This window comes from Moschus berezovskii, chromosome 9, assembly GCF_049115385.1.
Source record: "Moschus berezovskii isolate FMDL1 chromosome 9, NW_MosBer_1.0, whole genome shotgun sequence".
Lineage (NCBI taxonomy): Eukaryota > Metazoa > Chordata > Mammalia > Artiodactyla > Moschidae > Moschus > Moschus berezovskii.
This window is the reverse complement of record NC_142468.1, coordinates 65,652,470-65,662,010: the sequence shown is the minus strand read 5'-3', so window position 1 is coordinate 65,662,010 and position 9,541 is coordinate 65,652,470. Positions and strand designations below refer to the sequence as shown.

The following is a 9,541-nucleotide window of genomic DNA, read 5'->3' as shown; positions in this document are numbered from 1 at the left end:
CCTCAAGACCTCTACTTCCAATACTGTAGCCTCTAGCGACATGAGGCTACTGAGCACTTGAAATGTGGCTAGTCCACATGGAGATGTGCCTAAGTATAAAAGACATATTGGATTTTGAAGACTCAGTATAAACAAAGACTATGTCAGCAATTTTATATTGATTGTATTTTGAAATAATATATTGGATATATAAATATATTATTGAAATTAGTGAGTTAATCTCACCTATTTTTTTTAACTTTAATATGGCTACTAGAAAAATTTTAAACTTAAGATTTAAAATTAATTGTATGCCTTCCATTTGTGGCTAATAATATATTTCTATTGGATAGTGCTGTTACATATTTTTTTAAGAATTGAACATACTTTTTTAAAAAAATCTCTTTTACCTTGAAGAATAGCTTACTTGAATGCACCTTCCAACAAGAAAAATTTTCTCCATCTCAATTTACTGTTTACCTTCTTATCTGTAGGTTAAGAAATGTTTATTTCCCACCTTTTAAGTCTAGGACAGCCACCAACTGGTGTTACTAATAGGGAAAATAATAATTAATTGGATCAGAGAAAAGCCTTGCAATTAATGTGATTACCAACAATTCACAACACATAAATATTCTTTAGGAAAAAAATGTGTTTAGCCCTCAAACCAATAAATAAAAATTTTTACATCTCAAAAACTGTTTTGTTTCTAATAATTCAAAAAATATATTTGCTTACCTACTTTATTTCCTAAAGAGAGGCTGTTGTAGCTTTATTTTTAAACCCAGGTGACATACTAAGTCATGCTACGGGCATACTGAATTTACCTCTGTAAACTTCAATAGTGTTGGTTTCCTGACTCACTAGATTTGTGTATGAACACTCTTCTTGAGTAACTAGTTGAAATTGATTATATAAAAATGCCTGCTGATATTCTTATCTACCGTACCATTTAAGCCATTTTCACTTTGAGTATGAGAATGAGTGAAGTCACTCAGTCCTGTCTCTTTGTGACCCCATGGACACGAGGTTCCTCCATCCATGGGATTTTTCTAGGCAAGAGTACTGGAGTGGGTTGCAAATTTCCTTCCCCAGGGAATCTTCCCGACCCAGGGATCGAACCCAGGTCTCCAGCATTGTAGACAGATGCTTTACTGTCTTAGACACCGTTCATGTTCTTTTAATCTATATCTCAAGACACACCTTATATAAACTTAAAGATAATAATAGTTTAAAAGCTGCCTCTTCAGCTATAGAGACTTTTCACTGTGTCTTAAAGCTGGGTTCCCGTGGTAGTGTGTCTCAACTAGGGAACTATTGGCATTTGGGGCAAGATATGCTGATTGCAGCCATGAAATTAAAAGATGCTTGCTCCTTGGAAGGAAAGTTATGACCAACCTTGATAGTATATTAAAAAGCAGAGACATTACTTTGCCAACCAAGGTCCGCCTAGTCAAGGCAATGGTTTTTCCCGTGGTCATGTATGGATGTGAGAGTTGGACTGTGAAGAAAGCTGATCGCCGAAGAATCGATGCTTTTGAACTGTGGTGTTGGAGAAGACTCTTGAGAGTCCCTTATACTGCAAGGAGATCCAACCAGTCCATTCTAAAGGAGATCAATCCTGGATGTTCATCGGAGGGACTGATGCTAAAGCTGAAACTGCAATACTTTGGCCACCTCATGCGACGGGTTGACTCACTGGAAAAGACTCTGATGCTGGGAAAGGTTGGGGGCGGGAGGAGAAGGGGACGACCGAGAATGAGATGGCTGGATGGCATCACCGACTCTGTGGACATGGGTTTGAGTGTACTCCGGGAGTTGGTGATGGACAGGGAGGCCTGGCGTGCTGTGATTCATGGGGTCGTGGAGAGTCGGACACGACTGAGCGACTGAACTGAAATGAACTGAACTGAACTGATTTATTGTTTTGTGGTCCCTTCTGTCACAGAGAACAACTTTTAGCCTCTCCTTTCTCTATTCTCTAAATGACAGTAGCAAGCACTCCACTTGCCTACATTCCTGAGTCTATAAGATAACTCCAACTCAGCCCTCACCAACACACCTATTTCCATGTATCACCTGGGCAGTACCATTCCATTAAACAACTCCTGATCTGAAATTGTTATTATTTCCCTCAACATCTTTAAAGGAAAACCTAGGGTTTCCCGTATAAAATATGAATCACTGTAAATTGTCTAACATTTTTTATCCACTTACTCTGGGCACTACTCTAAATGCTTTACCTTACTTACTTGTCCAAACAATGCTATAATTTACAGATTATCCTATTTTATAGATGAGAGATCTAGAGGCAAGAACTTTCAAGGAACTTGTCTAACTAATCAACTACATCAGTGGACAGGAACCCAGATCAATCGGGAAGTTTGGGTCTAGAGCCTAAAGCCCTTCAAAAGTTTGCTTTACATATATATTCCTTAAAAAAAAACAAACATAAATTTATTTTTCATTTGACATCTCTCAGCTAGGGCCCTGCATTTACAGGGTGCTTTTTCTTCTCAAACTTAATGAAAGTCTGGCAATTACTTTATATAAAAATAAGACTAAATTTAAAACCTACCCATACTGGGAATCTGATGTAGAAAATCAATGGCACAGGAGTGACTAAAGCCAGTAGTCCTCAAACTTTATGCTGCATCCCAGTCACCTGGAAGGCCCCACTCCTAGAGTTTCTGAGGAGTGGATGGGGCCAGAGTACCTGAAGTTCCAGCACATTCCAGGGGATGCAATGCTGCTGGTCCAGGAAGCCCAGGTGAGAACCACTGTCCAACTGTAAGAACACAGCACCGTCTCCATCTCTGCTCAACATAGACAAGTGTCCACACTTTGTCAATCATGGTTATCCTGCTAGGGGACAGCGTGGAGGGGCTGCTCAGGATGGACGCCAGTGCCCATTACTTGGTCAGAATGAAGTCCTAGGCTTGTTGTCAGGTCACCGGAGCACTGCTCTGCCAGCATGTGAAGCAGTTTACAACTTAAGTCATGCACAATATATTTGAAGTGTTTATTTAATGCTGAGAGTTTACCCTAAGGGACAGAATAATGTAAAAAGAAAGAAAAAGTTGGAAATGATGAGTTTTGTTTCTTTTTTTTTCCAAATAACTTCGCTTTAATGTAACTTCAAGCCCAAACATTCTGGGAGGTAAAGTCTTGATAGCTATGTGGGAGGAGAGGCAGGATGAGCCTCGGGAGCAATGGTGTGTGGCCACTCCACCCACTCTAGGACAGGGCCTTGGACACAAGAACCACCAGCAGCTGGAAGCAAAGGACTCCTCAAGTTCCAGCAGGAAGGTGCCCTCCATGTTCACAAAAGAGTGCCCTTGAGAACATCTCTAAATCAATTCAGTTCAGTCGCTCAGTCGTGTCCAACTCTTTGCAACCCCATGAACGGCAGCACGCCAGGCCTCACTGTCCATTAAAAACTCCCGGACTTCACCCAAATTCATATCCATTGAGTCAGTGATGCCATCCAACCATCTCATCCTCGGTCATCCCCTTCTCCTCCTGCCCTCAATCTTTTCCAGCATCAGGGTCTTCTCAAATGAGCCAGCTCTTCATATCAGGTGTCCATGCGATGAGTTAACTCACTGGAAAAGACTCTGATGCTGGGAGGGATTGGGGGCGGGAGGAGAAGGGGACGACAGAGAATGAGATGGCTGGATGGCATCACCGACTCGATGGACATGAGTTTGAGTGAACTCCGGGAGTTGGTGATGGACAGGGAGGCCTGGCGTGCTGTGATTCATGGGGTCGCAAAGAGTCAGACACGACTGAGCGACTGAACTGAACTGAAAGTATTGGAGTCTCAGCTTCAACATTAATCCTTCCAGTGAACACCCAGGACTGATCTCCTTTAGAATGGACTGGCTGGATCTCTTTGCAGTCCAAGGGATCTCAAGAGTCTTCTCCAACACCACAGTTCAAAAACATCAGTTTTTTGGCACTCAGCTTTTCTTAGAGCCCAACTCTCACATCCATACATAACTACTGGAAAAACCATAGCCTTGACTAGATGGACCATTGTTGACAAAGTAGTGTCTCTGTTTTTTAATATGCTATCTAGGTTGGTCATAACTTTCCTTTCAAAGAGTAAGCATCTTTTAATTTCATGGCTGCAATCACCATCTGCAGAGATTTTGGAGCCCCCAAAAATACAGTCAGCCACTGTTTCCACTGTTTCCCCATCTATTTGCCATGAAATGATGGGACCAGATGCCGTGATCTTAGTTTTCTGAATGTTGAGCTTTAAGCCAACTTTTTCACTCTCCTCTTTCACTTTCATCAAGACACTCATTTGTTCTTTTTTAATTTCTGCCATAAAGGTAGTGTCATCTGTATATCTGAGGTTATTGATATTTCTCCTGGCAATTTTAATTCTAGCTTGTGCTTCTTCCAGCCCAGCATTTCTCATGCTGTACGATGTATGTAAGTTAAATAAGCAGGGTGACAATATACAGCCTTGACGTACTCCTTTTCCTATTTGGAACCAGTCTGTTGTTCCATGTCCAATTCTAACTGTTGCTTGCTGACCTGCATACAGGTTTCTCAAGAGGCAGGTCAGGTGGTCTGGTATTCCCATCTATTTCAGAATTTTCTACAGTTTATTGTGATCCACACAGTCAAAGGCTTTGGCATAGTCAATAAAGCAGAAATAGATGTTTTTCTGGAACTCTCTTGCTTTTTCAATGATCCAGCAGATGTTGCCAGTTGGATCTCTGGTTCCTCTGCCTTTTCTAAAACCAGCTTGAACATCTGAAAGTTCACGGTTCACATATTGCTGAAGCCTGGCTTGGAGAATTTTGAGCATTACTTTACTAGCATGTGAGATGAGTGCAATTGTGTGGTAGTTTGAGCATTCTTTGGCATTGCCTTTCTTTGGAATGAAGACTGACCTTTTCCAGTCCTGTGGCCACTGCTGAGTTTTCCAAGTTTGCTGACTTATTAGTGCAGTACTTTGACAGCATCATCTTTTAGGATTTGAAATAGCTCAACTGGAATTCCATCACCTCCACTAGCTTTGTTTGTAGTGATGCTTCCTAAGGTCCACTTGACTTCCCATTCCAGGATGTCTGGCTCTAGGTGAGTGATCACACCATTGTGATTATCTGGATAATGAAGATCTTTTTTATACAGTTCTTCTGTGTATTCTTGCCACCTCTTCTTAATATCTTCTGCTTCTGTTAGGTCCATATCATTTCTGTCCTTTATTGAGCCCATCTTTGCGTGAAATATTCCCTTGGAATCTCTAATTTTCTTGAAGAGATCTCTTGTCTTTCCCATTCTATTGTTTTCCTCTATTTCTTTGCATTGATTCCTGAAGAAGGCTTTCTTATCTCTCCTTGCTGTTCTTTGGAACTCTGCCTTCAGATGCTTATATCTTTCCTTTTCTCCTTTGCTTTTCGCTTCTCTTCTTTTCACAGCTATTTGTAAGGCCTTTTCAGACAGTTATTTTGCCTTTTTGCATTTCTTTTTTTTTGGGGTGGTCTTGATTCCTGTCTCCTGTACAATGTCACAAACCTCCGTCCATAGTTCATCAGACATTCTGTCTATCAGATCTAGTCCCTTAAATCTATTTCTCACTTCCAGTGTATAATCATAAGGGATTTGATTTAGGTCCTACCTGAATGGTCTAATGGTTTTTCCCATTTTCTTCAATTTAAGTCTGAATTTGGCAATAAGGAGTTCACGATCTGAGTGACAGTCAGCTCCCGGTCTTGTTTTTGCTGTCTGTATAGAGCTTCTCCATCTTTGGCTGCAAAGAATATAATCAGTCTGATTTCGGTATTGGCCTTCTGGTGATGTCCATGTGTAGAGTCTTCTTTTTTGTTGTTGGAAGAAGGTGTTTGCTATTGCCATTGAGTTCTCATGACAAAACTCTTTTGGCGTTTGTCTTGCTTGGTTCTGTACTCCAAGCCCAAATTTGCCTGTTACTCCAGGTGTTTCTTGACTTCCTACTTTTTCTTTCTAGTCCCTATAATGAAAAGGACATCTTTTTGGGGTGTTAGTTATAGAAGGTCTTGGAGGTCTTCAGAGAACCGTTAAACTTCAGCTTCTTCAGCGTTACTGTTCGGGGCATAGACTTGGATTACCCTGATGATATTGAATGGTTTGCCTTGGAAATGAACAGAGATCATTCTGTTGTTTCTCAGATTGCATCCAAGTACTACATTTCAGACTCTTTTGTTGACAAATGGCTACTTCATTTTTTCTAAGGGATTCCTGCCCACAGTAGTAGATATAATGGTCATCTGAGTTAAATTCACCCATTCCAGTCCATTTTACTTCGCTGATTCCTAGAATGTAGACATTCACTCTTGTCATCTCCTGTTTGACCACTTCCAATTTGCCTTGATTCATGGATCCAACATTTCAGGTTCCTATGCAGTATTCCTCTTACAGCATCAGACCTTGCTTTTATCACCATTCGCATCCACAACTGGGTATTGTTTTTGCTTTGGCTCCATCCCTTCATTCTTTCTGGAGTTATTTCCCCACTGATCTCCAGTAGCATTTTGGGCACCTACCGACCTGGGGAGTTCATCTTTCAGTGTCATATCTTTTTGCCTTTTCATACTGTTCATAGGGTTCTCAAGGCAAGAATACTGAAATGGTTTGCCGTTACCTTCTCCAGTGGACCACATTCTGTCAGACCTCTCCACCATGACCCATCTGTCTTGGATGGCCCTACACTGCATGGCTTAGTTTCTTTGAGTTAGACAAGGTTGTGGTCCATTGATCAGATTGGCTAGTTGTTGTGATTGTGGTTTCAGTCTGTCTGCCCTCTGATGCTCTCAGCTCCTACTGTCTTACTTGGGTTTCTCTTACCTTGGATGTGGGATATCTCTTCCCGGCTGCTCCAGTAAAGTGCAGCCGCTGCTCCTTACCTTGGACATCTCTAAATAGGGCTTGGCAAAGACACCCTTGAGTGGGTCAAGACAGTGAACCAAAGAAGCGGTGCCCAGGATTTAAGGCCTCCAGGGGCTCCTCTAGCCCTCGCCTAGCCAAGTGCCTAAGCCACACACCACTCAAGTAAGATCCATGGCCATTCTTAGTGAAAGTGGTACTTGCCAGTGGGGTGAAAACCCTGGAGGGAGCTAATGCCAGAACTCTCGGTCGTGAACCTTCTAAAATGAGTTCTTCCAAGTAACATGCACACAAGTTCTAAGAGCAGCAGCCTCCCCAGGAGGGGAGGCTCAGCTTTCTGTCAGTCTGCACTGCGCCCTGCATCCCCCTAGACCCTGGGGAGCGTGCTGAGCATCATTGTGCCTCCCACAGTGAGCTCCCCAGCAGTTGGATTTCAGAGCTGCAGGCTGAAACTCTGCCACTGCTGGGGAAGCTCTGTCTGGCCAAATTGTTCAATACCAGATTCCTCTTCGCAAGTCCCTGTGGATGCCCATCCTGCCCTTCCCCAGCCTTTCCTCCTCCTGCCCTGCCCTGTTCCCACCTAAAGTGCCATGTGACTGTGCTAGTTGTCATGGGTGGCTGTGGGGCAGTGGGCGGATCTCAGGTCAGACGGTGAAGCTGGTGGTCAGACAGGGACAGCACGACAGTTATATACCAGTGGGAATAAACACAAATAAAAGGAAATTTCCCAATCTCATCATAATATTCTATAAACTGAACACTTAAAGGCAATCATCTTAAAATACTATGTTTAGGGCAACGTTATTAATAAAATATACATGTATTTGTCTCCCCCTTGACCTAAGATTGTTTACTACTGCTTCTTCAGAGGACCATAAAATGAATTTATGTCCTAAAATAAGCCCTCAATTTGTTTGAAAAAGAGCAACAATGGGGAAAAAAGCTTTTCCTCGCTCCCCTACTTCCTCTCCCCTGGTCCTTTTGACTCATAAGCTTTATACCATCATTCCAGCTTTCACAGCAACTCGGCTTCAGGAAGCAGCCCTGGATATCCACCCACACTCCCTGAGTGAGGAAGTTTAAAATCCTTAAGAACGTTGTCCAGGTCGCTGGGAAGGTGGCTCTTGGAGGGGATGCTCTGCCTTTCCTGGAGGTGGCCCTTGATGATTATGGCCTTCATGATCACAGCTTGCAGGGCTGAGATTCAGCGAGCTGCAGAGCACCTTATCGCAGTCTGACAAGTGTTCGGAGACAGGCAGGTTCTTAATAGCGGCAAGCTTGCCATCCTTACAATTCTCCTTGCTGCGCTTGGCACTGCCTAGGTTCTTGTTCTCCTTCTTCATCTCTCTTGTGCCAGGTTACCTCTTACTCGGCTGCCTCCTCCATCTTTGTGATGCTGTTGCTCCGGTACCACTGCAGCTCCCAGATCTGGGTGCACGGCCTCTTCTCCTTCTGCATGTTCTCGAACAGATAGTGGAATTACTTGCAGGACATGAACTGGGAGAGTAACCACAGCTTCAGTTGCAGCTCCTTCTACTCCTTGGTGACTTTGTGCTTGGCCACCTCCTCTCTCTCGTTCTTGTCCTTGTCCAGGAAGGTGGGCACTAGGTTGTAGTCACGGGTGATTGTCTTGCGCTGCTGCCACTCCTTGAGCTTCTGCATGTGCGTGTCCACGTGCAAGTACATGTCCACGTGCATGTGCTTCAGCTTGATTGTTGTGGTAGTTGATGGAAAGCCAGCTAAAGAGTGCCTCTGCATCCTGGTCACACTCAATCTAGTAGTCATCCCTCAGCAGCATGTAGCCCAGCTGCTGCTGCTCAGCCATCATTTCCAGGGGAGATCAGGAAGCACCAACCTGAGTAGTCATATTCTCCCAGTTGTTGAAACCGAACTTCTCTATGGCATCCAGCAGCAACTGCTCCTGGCTGGTCCAGCCACCTTCAGCCTCAAGCCCCCACAGCGTGAAGTGTCCCTCGCCCTCCAGTTGGTAGAGATACCCAGTCCATCTCCTTCTGTGCTGACCTGAGAAGATATGTCTCAAAATAACCATCTTGTCTGGGGTCTGGATGCCATGTTCTGTTATAGATCAGAGATGGGGGAGTCGAGGAAACAAAGTAAAAAGGCCGTTAATCTTGTAAATATCTCCTAGAATGGCAAGCCTGAGGCAGGGGATGTGTTAATTTCTTCCTTCCTGCCATCTACAGGTGAACAGGGTTCTGAACAAAGGCACTTTAGTTTAACCAGCAGACAGAGAAGCAGGATTCTCTGAGGCAGGCCAATATGTATGATTATAATAGCAAAACCAATGAACAGCAATTCAGAGAAACATTTCCAACATGGAGTCAGAATTGGCTTTTCCCCAAAACAGTAGCCATGGTAGTGGCAGTGGTGGCTGATCTCCGCGCCAGTCAAGGAGTACTCTGGGCACTGCCCCGTGTCCTAACACTTGAGCAGTGGAAGCACAACAGGCTCTCCTTGGCCAGTACCCTTACCAACTTCCGCTATCTTCCCCCACCGACTGCTGCAGACGCCACCTACTGATACAGTCTTAAAGATAAAATTTATTAGGAAAGGAAGACTTCTCCGTTGCAAAGTTTCTATTTTATAAGAATTTCCCTCATACATACTCTTTAAAATGGGGCATATATATCATATTAATTTTTTAGACTGAAGTAGAGTG

General features: G+C 43.5%; 1 pseudogene; it reads right to left on the bottom strand.

The window, feature by feature from the left end:
* Window positions 1-7,892: 7,892 nt before the first annotated feature.
* On the bottom strand, window positions 7,893-8,911 carry LOC129563341 (transcriptional adapter 2-beta pseudogene; annotated as a pseudogene).
* Between the last annotated feature and the right edge of the window lie 630 nt (window positions 8,912-9,541).